Below are 12,227 nucleotides of genomic sequence, written 5' to 3'. Positions count from 1 at the left end.
TTAACCCTCAGACCTAAGACCTCACAGTCCAATACTGGTTGAGCCCGTAGGTGGGGAGCCTGCCTTTGAGACCCAGACTGACTGAAATACACGCTGTCAGAGGAGGCATGGCTACCACCCTCATCCTAGAGGGTGTCCTTGACACACTGTTGGTAGTTTCAAACCTTCGACTCACAAAAGTTTTAGGTACCTACTGTGTACGTCCCTACTATTGCCTGGTCCTTTTTGTATTCAAAACAATAACAAGCAACAAAAACAATCCAAACAAACAAAAAACAAAAACCCATAACCAAAACTAACACTGTGAGGATTTTTTTTTCCTTCAATTATCTTCAAAGGGTTTTTACGGGGTTTTCTTTACATTTGCATAAGAGTCCATTATATAAAGTACAGAGAAGACTGGGAGTGGCAGTCTTCTGTGAGCATGGGGGGTGGGGTGGGGCATGGGGCGTGGCCATCTTGGCAAGTATGGAGCCACAGTCCAGTACAATGAAAAGGTTCTAGATCCGTCCTTCAGGAGCGCCCGCAGCACGTGGTGAATGTGCTTACTGCCAATGGCCGAACAGGGCTCAAGAGGCACATTTTACCGCATCAGAAGGTCTGTTTAGGGATTCTTCTGTGAGCTGTTTGCAACACGTTTCTGGATCCCTCATTAATTGATGGGTTAAAGGCAGTCACTGACAGGTGCTCGTTTGATAGTTGCATAAGATTTATGATTTTTCGTTGTTAATAAGTGGTTAGGAGCTAAAGTATCTGCCGCTCGAGCTGAAAGAACCGATCAGGGAGGGAACTAAGCAGGGCGGGAGCGGGGTGAGGGCGGGGTGGAAGAACCAGAGATGAGAAGAAAAGTCGGGAAAGCGGACGGGGTAGGATGGGGAGGGAAAGGAGGAGCAGAGAGCAGGGGTGGGAGGCGTAGGGCCTCGAGCTAGGAAGTGGGTGGGCTAGCCTTCCGACCTGTACGTGTGCTAATGTTCTCCCTTGCTTGAAGGAAGTCTTTATTTCGATTCTGCTTCGAAAAGCAGAATCTCTGTCCCTCAGTCCGAGAAGGAAGAAATTATTTTCTGCCTCTGCCGTTTCCCAGGTCACCAGTTATATTAAGCCAAAGTCCCTTGGTGGCTGCTGTCTATAATTTTCCACTCCCCACCCTTTTGAGTCAGATTGCAAAATAAGGCCATTTTGAAACTTGGCTTCCTCCTGGTCAAGGCAGTGGAGATGTGACACAGGACTTTTTCTGACCCTCTGCAGCTCAGGCAGGGTAGGAGGAAGCAGCAGGAGGTCGGGACCCCAGTGGGACCACCCAGAGGTGCTCTGCACTATTTCCAGCCTTTGGGGATGGGGAGAGGGCTGGATGGAGACCGATTGGACTGCTCGGGGGCTCGAGACGCCACGCCCTCCCCTCTCGGGGGTCAGAAGCAGATTCCACTGCTTGCTTGCCCCCAGCCCCCAGGCCACTCCCTGCTCCCGGCGTGGGCGGCCTTCCCCTGTCCCCACCCATCTCTTTGACTCACACTTTCTATTTCCAGAATGGCTTATATCCTCCCTTGTGCACTCACGTGGACTTTATCACAACACTCTCCACTCTGGTTCGTACTTCCCAGACCGTCGATCTGCTGCGAGGGCCAGAGCCCAGCCTTGCTTCTGCCGAAGTCAAGGGATAGCAGGGTAGACAATGTAATTAGAGAGAAGTGAACGGCGGACGCGGCAGGGGGCTCGGCGACCGGGTGGGCGATGCTGCGCCGGTTTTTTCTTGTGAGGGAATTGGGGAGCCATTGCAGGGGATGAGGAGAGGAGAGACTGGCGAGGTTTAAATCCCTCACGATCCTAAGTGACGTCCTGGATGCTTTTCAGAGAGCAAACCGTTCAGGGTTCAGATTTCGGGTACTCACAAAGATCTTCAGGTATATGGGACCAAATTCACAGGGACCTTGAGAATAGTTTCTCCTTGACTGGACCACAAATGGGATGCGCTTTCTGTCTGTGGCCTTCTCCCTAGATAACAGCCTCCCACTGATAGGGCTTTCTGCCCCTGGACACTGAATGGGCTTAGACTCTTGCAGATACAGGGGGAAAAAAAAACCTTATCAAAAATGAGCAGAGAACCCTGACCTACCAAACTGCGACACTGACCTTGTCTGTAACAGAGGCTCAAGAAGAATAAGGCAGACTTCCTGGAGGAGGGAGGCCCCACTACCTAGAGATGAAAGAAAGGCCGAGGAAAACAGCCTTTTCCTGCAGCCCTCCAGGGGCACAACTGCAGGCTCTGAGTCCCCTTCAGGCTTGCCCTGACACACACGACCATTAATTTAAAAGCCTCACTGAGAAAAAGGAATGACTTCAGTCGTTGACACTTTCCAGGCTCTCCCCCCCTCCCGCCTGCCCCCCTAGCTCGCCCGGAAAATGCACAGCATTCATAACCAATACAAGTTAAGAGCGTCACCTCCCCACCCCTTTGGAATTCCTAAGGGTGAAATTTCTGGCCTGGGGACATCCCGGGTTGTCCCCTCATGTAGGGAACTTCCGGAACCGCCTCCACACCCCAAACATTGGAAGGCTTTCCCCCCCCTTTCCCCCTCCCCTTCCCGGCAGCGGAGCGGTGGCAGGTGCGGAAGCCGGGAGGGCGGGGCGGCAGGGCGTGGAGTGTGCCGGCAGGGGGCGCAGGGGAGCCGCCGAATCCGGGGAGGGCTCCGGTCCCTCGGCCGTCGCCTGCCCAGCCCCCCACTACAGCCCAAGGTGTATTTCCAAAAGGTCACCCTAGTCCCTTCTCTCCGACTAACCCTTTCCTTCCAGGTGTGGCCACGGGAGACGTAGGTCTGGGTGAGATCTGGGGGACGACTGTCAGGACCGTGAGGCTCAGCGGGTTTGTGGCAGAAGAGACGCCAGAGCGAGCCTCCTTCACACACACACACACACACACACACACACACACACACACACACACACACAAGCCCTAGGGATCCCCGGCGAAGGACTCGGGCCCTACTTACTTCTGCAGGCCCTGGGGAGTGATAGGAACCAGTCCTACTTGAGTTAAGTGAAAGGACTCTTTGCTTAGGAGTGTCACTCTCATCCTCCTATTAATTCAGCTACTTGTCACTGTGTCACATACTCTCCCCTTATCTCCGCTCCTCCACAGCTCCCGACCCCTGCCCCAAGGTCAGTCTTCCCAGGCCTTCCCACAGGCTTGTTCACTGCTCAAAGGGCCTCACTAGGTGCTGCCATCCTATTGAAGGGCAGCAGAACACACCACCAGACACATGCCACTTTAACATAAGGATTATTTTGTGCAAAAGGCAACTGAAAAGGAACAGATGCAAGAACTGTCCCTCTCCCCTCTGCATGCCTAAAGGCTTGATGGAAGGTACACGAATGACCCTGTTTTCTGCCTTTCCAGGAAGGTGGTGCCACGGAAGACACTGAGACCCTCGTCCACCCTGAGGTGGCACCAGAGGAATCTATGCAGCGAGCACGGACTGAGGAGCCCTTGTCTCTTGGTTTTTCTCTGGTTTGCCTTTCGCAGTCGCTGCCTCTAGAGAGTCAAGTTCTTGTGCCTTCGGCCTTTCCCCTCTCCTAGAATTGTACTGCTCTTTGTAGCCGTCATTCCTTCCCCTAGCCCATGTGCTGCACTTTTAGTAAACTATTTTTCTCCTGTTAATCTTTGTTTAGAGATTGTGACCAAGAACTTTCCCTCCCTCACCCTATCTTAAGATACTTGGCACATTGTTTTGCTCAGATCTGTGGTGTACACTAAATCTGCTTGAGAGAACATAGTTTGATCTGTTCTTTTTCCTGGGAGCTGCCGGTCCCACCTTTCCCTATCAGGCTTCCGACGGCCGACAGCAGCTTCAAGCCCCGTTCAGCTCCTTCAGGAAGCACCCTTAAACTTTGAGTCTTCTCTGCTCTGAACTGAAACACTTGCTCCTTGCACCTGCTTTTTTTTTTTTATACAGGCCTTCTTGATTTGTGTCCTCATGATTCTGGGGGAAATCGGTGTCCCCTCTTAGCGTTCTTGGGCTCATTAACAAAAGAGTTAAACAATGGATTCAAATAGAAGGTTGAGGTTCATTTTTATTAGAGTTTAAAAGAAAAACATCCCAAGGCAGGCAAGCTATAAACGCCAGCATCTGCATAGAGGAAGAGGTAAGGTGGAAACAGTGTGTGTGTGTGTGTGTGTGTGTACAGGGCAGCCCCATGGGGGGGGGGGGCAGTTGAGGGGGTGGGGTGAGGGACAGGGCATTACAGAAAGAGCACAGGCGCCTGCCCAAAACATCAGAAAAAGCTCTCTTAGGTTCTGGCTAGCATCAAAAGAGGGTTTGTGGGGAGGAAGAAAACGGAAAAGTTGTACTTTCTGGCTTAGGCCTTAGGAGGGTAGGCAGACCAGGCCAAGCCTTATGGTTCTGCATTAGGAGAGAGAATTCTGGGAAGGAAAAGTACAGTCTATTATTAAAGAAGAAGAATGTTCTACCTATCTCTTTAGCATGCTTTGCGGTAAAACTGCCTTCCTAGGGCTGGACCCTTGGCCAGGTGATTGACACAGAGCAGCTGGAGAGTCTGGAATGTCAGGTCTTCACATCACAAATTCTCTCCTCTCCCTTTCTCCAGCCTCATCCTGGTGTTTTGAGACAGGGTTTTTCAGTGTAGCCCTGGCTGTCCTGGAACTCACTCTGTAGACCAGGCCGGTCTTGAACTCAGAGATCTGCCTGCCTCTGCCTCTCAAGTGCTGGGATTAAAGGCGTGCGCCATTGCACCAGTCTACCGATTCTATTCGCTTGACCAAAAGGAGTTTTTCCTTAGTGGGCTTTGCTGTTGTGTTATTCAACACGTATGTACCTGGCTGTTCTCACATAGTAATTATGAATTGGGTATTTTCTTGAGAGGCTCCAACAGGCAAGTCTTTGCAGGCAGGAAGTCCTAATGGAGGCTTGTTTGGGACCCAAGCATCCATTTATACACGGAATATTACGTGAACCATCCAATATCCCAGGGCAAACTGGGTGAATCAGATGTGCACTTCCTGATCTCGAGAAGATTGCCATGTGGGGAAACAAACAGAACTGTTTTGTTTTGCTTTGTTTGTTAGGTGTCTGCCGTGGGCTAGATTATTGGGTAAAGTGCGTTTCCCTGTTATATTTTATCGAATTGCCCTTACTGTAGGGTAGTAAATCTCAACTACCTGTTGTAGAGACTCCTGGGGGGGGTGTTAAAGGACACTTTCACAAGGGTCGCCCAAGTCCATTGGAAAACACAGATGTTTACATTACGATTCATAACAGTAGCAAATTTACCATTATGAAGTAGCATTGAAAATAACTATGCCTGGGAGTCACCATCACAGTCACCACCGCAAGAGAATCTGTCTGTTTTAAAGGGTCACAAGAGGCATTAGGAAGTTTGTGAACCACTGCTCTAGAGAAAAGAACACCAACACCGGGTCTGTTTTGTAGATGAAGTATCTTAAGTTCTGAGATCGGGAATGACAAAATTAGCAAGTAACTGACTCAAGTTCCTCTGCCAGCACTGCCTCTCACAGAGGCACCTCTGGGTGGGCAGGGAGTTTCCATGAAGTCTGCCTTTGAACAAAGTGGCCCAGGCACACCTCAGTCCCAGAGCAAGCTGAAGGCCTAGGGGATTGGTTTTATTTTCTCCAAGGCCCCGCCCACCAGGACAAGCCTCCCTACCGGGTTCTAAGTCTGGGGCGGAGCTGTTGGCGGCCCCGCCTGGCGGGGGGAGGGTCTGCGGAGCAGTGGTTCTTGGGAGCTGAAGGTTGGTTTCTGTTCCTTCCTCAGGTGTATTGCTCTCTGTCCTTTCTGCTTTCTTGCGGACCACTGGGGTTCTGAGTCACCGTCAGGTCCTGGTGTTCTTTGGTTTCTTGTTACTGTTGGTTGTTCACAAAGCCCAAAGCCTCCACTAAGCAATTCTTCCTCCTCTTCATGTCGTTGGAAGTTAACAGTAAGTCAGGTAAGGAAGGAAACCTTAAGGTACAAAATGGCCATCAAAACAGGACCTAGTAAACACAACGCATGGCATCTGTGAAAATAACAGCACTCTGGATGCTTACTTTTTTGTTTGTTTGTTTGTTTGTTGTTTTTCGAGACAGGGTTTCTCTGTATAGCCCTGGCTGTCCTGGAATTCTGTAGACCAGGCTGGTCTTGAACTCAGAAATCCACCTGACTCTGCCACCCAAGTGCTGGGATTAAAGGCGTGAGCCACTACCATCCGGCTGGATGCTTTTTAAAAGACAAATTATTTCACATAATCAAAAAACATAACTTAAGCCGGACAGTGGTGGCACACCCCTGTAATCCCAGCACGTTGGGAGGCAGAGGCAGGTGGATTTCTGAGTTCAAGGCCAGTCTGGTCTACAGAGTGAGTTCCAGGACAGCCAGGGCTACACAGAGAAACCCTGTCTCGGAAAAACCAAATCCAAAAAACAAACAAACAAACAAACAAAAACAAACAACAAAACCAAACCATAGCTTATTTACTTTCATCTTACTTACATTGCTGTTTACCCCCATGCCTGTGTGACACGGATACAGTGTGTCTGTGTGCAGGTGTCAGCTGGCAGGGAACTGGAGTTACAGATGTGGTGGTTACCTACATGGTAAGTAGCCACGCCCATGTAGGTGCTGGGAATTGAACCCTGGTCGGATAGGAAGAACAGCCAGTGTTTTTTACCACCTCCCAGAAGACTTCGTTTAGTAGAGAATAGTATCTGCATTAAATATCAAGAGGCAATATTCCTCTTGCAATATATATCAATATATATCCCCCCAACCCGTGTCCTCTTAGCACACAGGCCAGTACTCAAGTCCAATAGGAGAATGGTATCTTAGAAATTGTGGGCTTAGCCGGGCGTGGTGGCCGCAGCGGCGGCGGCAGCGGCGCACGCCTGTTAATCCCAGCTCTCTGGGAGGCAGAGGCAGGCAGACTTCTGAGTTCGAGGCCAGCCTGGTCTACAGAGTGAGTCCCAGGACAGCCAGGGCTACACAGAGAAACCCTGTCTCGGGAAAAAAAAAAAATCCAAAAAAACAAAACAAAAAAAAAACTAAAAAAAAAAAAAAAAAAAAAAAAAGAAAGAAAGAAAGAAAAAAGAAATTGTGGGCTTCCCTCTGAGCCTTAGCCAGTGCTTTTGCAAAGACTGCTAGGGTGGAACAAACCACTGAGTCTCTGTCTACCCCACCCCCACTCCCCCAACCCCCGCCCCAGCTTGAGCTCTCAGCTCTAGAGTCTAGAACGGCTTCCTGACTTCCCTTAAAGGGTAGGCTCCCGCTGGCCCGTCTTCTCAGCACCAACCACACACTTCCTTCTGCAGTTATTATTTTGCATTTATTTCCATGATTGCGGGGTGGGTGTCTTTCTCCCTCCGTGCCGTCTCCCACCAGGATGACAAGCATGTCCTCTGCTGATGCTCCCTGCGCTCTCTACCACTCAGCAGGCTTCTTGCCAGGAAACTCTGGATAAATAGATGCAGAGGTACTGAGAGGTGAGTGGCGGATGCTGACAATCGCAGGATGCCGCAGGCCGGCAGGAGGGGGTGGTTACAAGCCACGCCTCTAAGGAAGAATCCGACTGGAATCAGGGCAGGCTTTCAGCGTGGCTGAGTAGGTGACTGCCCTGGTGTGATTTCAGGGTCACTAGCAAGGCTCTCCCCCAACTCCACTCCTGCGCCTGACAGCCTGACAAAAGAAGACAAGGCTTTTGTTTGCTAAAGCTTCAGAGCTCTGGGCCTGAATCTCACGGTTTGGAGGGGCCCATGAAGCTTAGGTGCTTTTGCTGGTGCTAAGGTGTAAGTGACGGATAGAGGCGTTTCTCAGAGCAAATGATGGTGGGGAAGGGAGAAAGGGGACATGGAATTGGGAACTAGGGTAGGGAAAAGGCCCACCTTGAACTACAGGCTCTATTTGGCTTGTTTCTTGCGCCCACCCCATTCCTACCGAGTATTAACAGCCTTTTTGGTAAACCCGATTCTACAATGTTTTACATCTGGAAAACTTTCAACAAAGATGGCGTTCGGAAGCCTGGCTCGGAGGCCCCAGGATGACAACCTAATTACGTTCCTTTTAATAGCTCTTTCCCAAGTGCTCAGTCAGGGACATCTGCTGCACTGCGGCTGCACCTTCGGGGAGGAATATTTTTAACAGCACCATGCCACAAAGGGAAACTTCTGAAGGCCAGATGAAAATGGCCTCTCTCTTCCTGCCCAAGGCCCAGGTAGGGCCTGCTGTTCTCCTTCCCATAGCGCACCTTCTGCCCATCCCCCATAGGAGGCAGGCTCCTTTACACAGCCAAGCATGCACAGGGCTGTTAGAAAATGGTTGTTTTTCTCTTTTCGGTTTTCACAGGTAAGCTAACATTCCAGGCTGACCTACCCAGCTTTCTTCTCAATCCGGGTTTTAAAACCAACCTTCAGGGACAGAGGAAATCTTGAGCTCCCTTCCCCACCCTCTCGCGTGTTCTCTGGAGCCCAGTCCCTCTAGGCCACATGATCTTACCTGGTAGCCGAGGGTCCCCATTCAGGCTCTTACGTCAGAGGAGGAAAGAAACAGAAAAGCTAGGCACTGAAGGACTTCGTACTTTAATAAATCCACCTGCTAGAAAAGCCAAGGGTTGATGGAGTGAAGGAGAGGTGCCTTCATTTTGTCTTGACTTTATTTTCAGACAGGATGCTACTATGTAGAGCAGGCTGGCATGGAGCTCCCAGAGGCCTGCCTGCTTCTGCCTCCTGGGGGACAGGGTTAGAGGCACATGTCACTGTGCACTGCGCACATTTATTTTTTTAGGACAAGGTCTTGCTGTGCATCACAAGCTGGTTTTGAACTAACGACCCTCCCTTCTGGGTGCTGGGATTCCAGGTGTTTGCCACCATGCCTAAGGGTAGAAGAATGTGTCTGGAGAAGTCTTAGGCTCAGAGTCATCCTAAGGTCTCCCCAGGTAGCTGGGAAGACAGGCTATTCCAGATCTTCTCCTTCTTAGACCAGAAGCTGGGGTCCCAGAGACGACAGGCACTTGCCCAGGGACTGGGGTCTTAGCAGCATTCAGACTCCAGTTTCAGCCACATGGTTCGCTAGTTCATCCTAACTTGCTGTCAGACCCTTGGTAGAACAGTGGCCTGGTTCTGTAGGAAGCTAATTTTATCTAAGACAGGAATACCTGAAGTGCACTGGGGAACACCTCAGCTGATGGCCCCAGTCCCAGATGCCCACATGCCCTTCAGGAGGGAGCAGATACAGGATGAATGAGCTGAGTTGTATTGCCAGGAAGACCTCATATCCACCCACTGATTAGTTTAAAGATAGCTGCTTCTCCTCCTCCTCCTCCTCCTCCTCCTCCTCCTTCTCCTCTTCCTTTTCTTCCCCTCCCTCTGTCAGACCCAAAGGGCCTAATGTCCAGGCGTCCTTCCTCACAAAGACACAGAGAGTGAGATCGCTGCAACAAGCATGAGGTTTATTGCTCCAGCACACTGGGGTCTTCCTACAAGTGGGATAGAGGCGACCCAGATGGGACATTGCAGGCAGTTCTTATACTTTTTAGAGGTGCAAGTTACATCAGTCAAGTTGCAGTTCAAACCCATTAACTAACATCTATTGACTATTGGACTTTAGATCTGCCTGTGGACTTCCGGAGATCAGGTAGTTATCAGTTAATACTTTCTTACTCAGGAAGGCCTCAAGGGTGGAGAACGGAATTCGGCTGATCTTTGACTTCAGGCAGGAGTAGGAAGCTGTAAAGAGGGCATCTTAACTAAGGCAGTAACAGAGACTCTGAATTCTTTCTCATGTTAGTCAGGTAATTCTTGGAACAAAGAAGGGGAGAAGTTGCTGGTGCCACAGCTATTACTTCTTACCTCCTCTTCCTCTTTCTCTTTCTCCTCCTCTTCCTCTTCCTTTCCTCCTCCTCCTCCCCTCCTCCCTCTTTCCTCCTCCTCTCCTCTTCCTCCCCTCCTCTTCCCTTCCTCCTCCTCTCCTCCTCTCCTTCTCCTCCCCTCCTCTTCCCTTCCTCCTCCTCCCCTCCTCCTCCTCCTTTCCTGAGGTTTTAATGTGTCCTATGGGCTGTGGAGCTAAGGGTAAGAGCTGCTCCTTTTCGAACTGTTCTGCTTCTGCTGAGAGACCCGTGGATATCTGACTCGGCACAGTTTGGTTCATTCAGTGCTTGTTGCTGTCTCTCTCTGGCTATCACACGGTCATCATAGTCATTACTAACACCCTCACCTTCAGCTCCCAAGGCTATACCACACATTCAGATTCTGGAGAAGGTCTCTAACAGGCTCACTTTGCCTCTGGCTTCACATGCCCAGACCTTGGGTCAGGTGGACCTTTGGGACCAAACCTGTTTCCCTGGAGAGAGGGGGAGCCTATGGTACTTCCCCAAGGGAGCTCTGGGCTCCCCCACACATCCTATTGCTGTTCCTGGGTGGCATTTGGGTACCTCAAATGTTAGGGCCTTCGTGGCATGACTCAGCAGTCACTTCTAACACGACAGGAACAAGGAATTAAGCTCATAATCAACAGATATGAAGAAGGTTGGCGAGGAGGTAGGTACTAGTGTGCAGCAAGGCCAGCCTGTGGTGAACTTGCCTCAGATGCAGCCTCTGCCAAGGCCACAGCTCCAACAGCCAAATGTCCGCTCTGGTGACCGCCCGCCACACTCGCTGTCCCTGGCTCCAGACCAGACTCTGGTCTAAGCCCCCTCCATCCATGACCTCATTCTTTTTATTTGTTTAAGATTTTATTTTATTTTTATTCACCTGTTTCTTTGTGGATAAGTGCATGTAAGTGCCTGCAGAGACTGAGGGTGTCAGAGCTCCTAGATGTGTGAGTCCCCTCTCCCCATGCGGGTGCTAGGAACTGAACGCAGTTTCTCTGCAAGAGCAGCGAGTGCCAGCCATTAACTGCTGAGCCATTAACTGCTGAGCCATTAACTGCTGAGCCATCTCTCCAGGCTATTCTGTTAGCATTGTGTTGTGTTGTGTTGTTTGTTTGTTTGTTTGTTTGTGTTTTAAACAGGGCTACATATGAACCTAAGGACTGGTTGGCCGCTTTACCCTCCTGTCTCTCCCTCCTGAGTCCTGGGATTCCAGGCACACTGTTTATCTAGCAACAGGGATTGAACCCAGGACCTCATGCATGCTCTCCCCCACTTTACCTAAGTGTCTTCATTCTTTTTCAGTTGGTTGGTTTTCATATTTTTGAGACAGAAACGCCTGTCTCACTGAGGTCCACCTAAGCTGATGGTCCCTGGACCCGTGCAACCCAGGCATGTGCCAAAGTCATTATGTAGTTGAGGGTGACCTTGAACTGTTCCTCCTCCTTCTGCTTTCCAAATACAGGGATCACGGGCAGCCTTGTGCCACCGTGCAATCTCTGCTTGTTTCTACTTTGTATATTTTTTAATTTTAAAAATTAATGTTTATTTACTTGCTGTATTTGTTTTCTGCAGGGTTTTTCTACATAGTTCAGGCTGGCCTTACACTTCCTCCGGCCTGATTCTGCCTCCTATGTGCTAGGATTATGAGTATGAGCCGCTGTGCCCATTGACAGTGAAGTTCTTGAGCTCTTCTTAGAATATATATCCTTCGAGGACGATACTATAGTCATTATCTGCTCAAACTACAGTTCTGGAGACAAAGCTGTCAGGCTGGTAGGTTTCATCCAGTCAGGATCCAGTCTTTCCAGTGAGGTGGGTACTTCCGATGCCCACCTGCCTTTGACTTGCGCCAGGGCTGTGCTGCGTACTCAGCCCCCTCAGAGGGCATCGCCAGTCATGGCCCCTGCCTGAGAGAAAAGTTTTTAGCTGTTCCCAATCTAATTTCATTTGTTCTTTACAGCAAGCAGCCCACAAATAGAGACAGAATTGATTCTTGTGTCCATTTTAGAAGTAGGAAACCCTCAGAAGCCCACAGAAAGGGGAGACTGTTCAAAATTCAGCTACCTTTTTCACTGTACTTAAACTAGCCAGACAGCCCAAATCGGGTACCTGGGGCTGACTGGTGGCCATCTGGCCTCGCTCAGACCCTTTCCCTGCCCTGGCGGTCCTTTCCCCGCCACCTGCCCTCAGAGTGCCCCGTCCTTCAGCTTCCTTTCTTCTTATTCACATATTATCTCAATTAATATTTAATGTAGCCCAGCTGCTGTTCGGTGGCTTAATATCACATGCCCCCACACGCCCTCCCGTCTGGGCCAGCCTAACTGGCTTCAGGTCTTCTGTTAAGCTGCCAAAATCTCCACACA

At 50.2% G+C, this 12,227-nt stretch overlaps 1 long non-coding RNA gene across 1 annotated transcript; it reads left to right on the top strand.

The window, feature by feature from the left end:
- Nucleotides 1–459: 459 nt before the first annotated feature.
- LOC127686770 (uncharacterized) lies at nt 460–3,652 on the top strand. Its single transcript, XR_007978241.1, has 2 exons — nt 460–598; nt 3,392–3,652. It is a non-coding gene; the product is annotated as an uncharacterized LOC127686770 (long non-coding RNA).
- Nucleotides 3,653–12,227: the final 8,575 nt, after the last annotated feature.

This window comes from Apodemus sylvaticus, chromosome 6, assembly GCF_947179515.1.
Source record: "Apodemus sylvaticus chromosome 6, mApoSyl1.1, whole genome shotgun sequence".
NCBI classification, from domain to species: Eukaryota; Metazoa; Chordata; class Mammalia; order Rodentia; family Muridae; genus Apodemus; species Apodemus sylvaticus.
The sequence above is the reverse complement of the archived record's forward strand: the minus strand, read 5'-3'. Positions and strand labels throughout refer to the sequence as shown.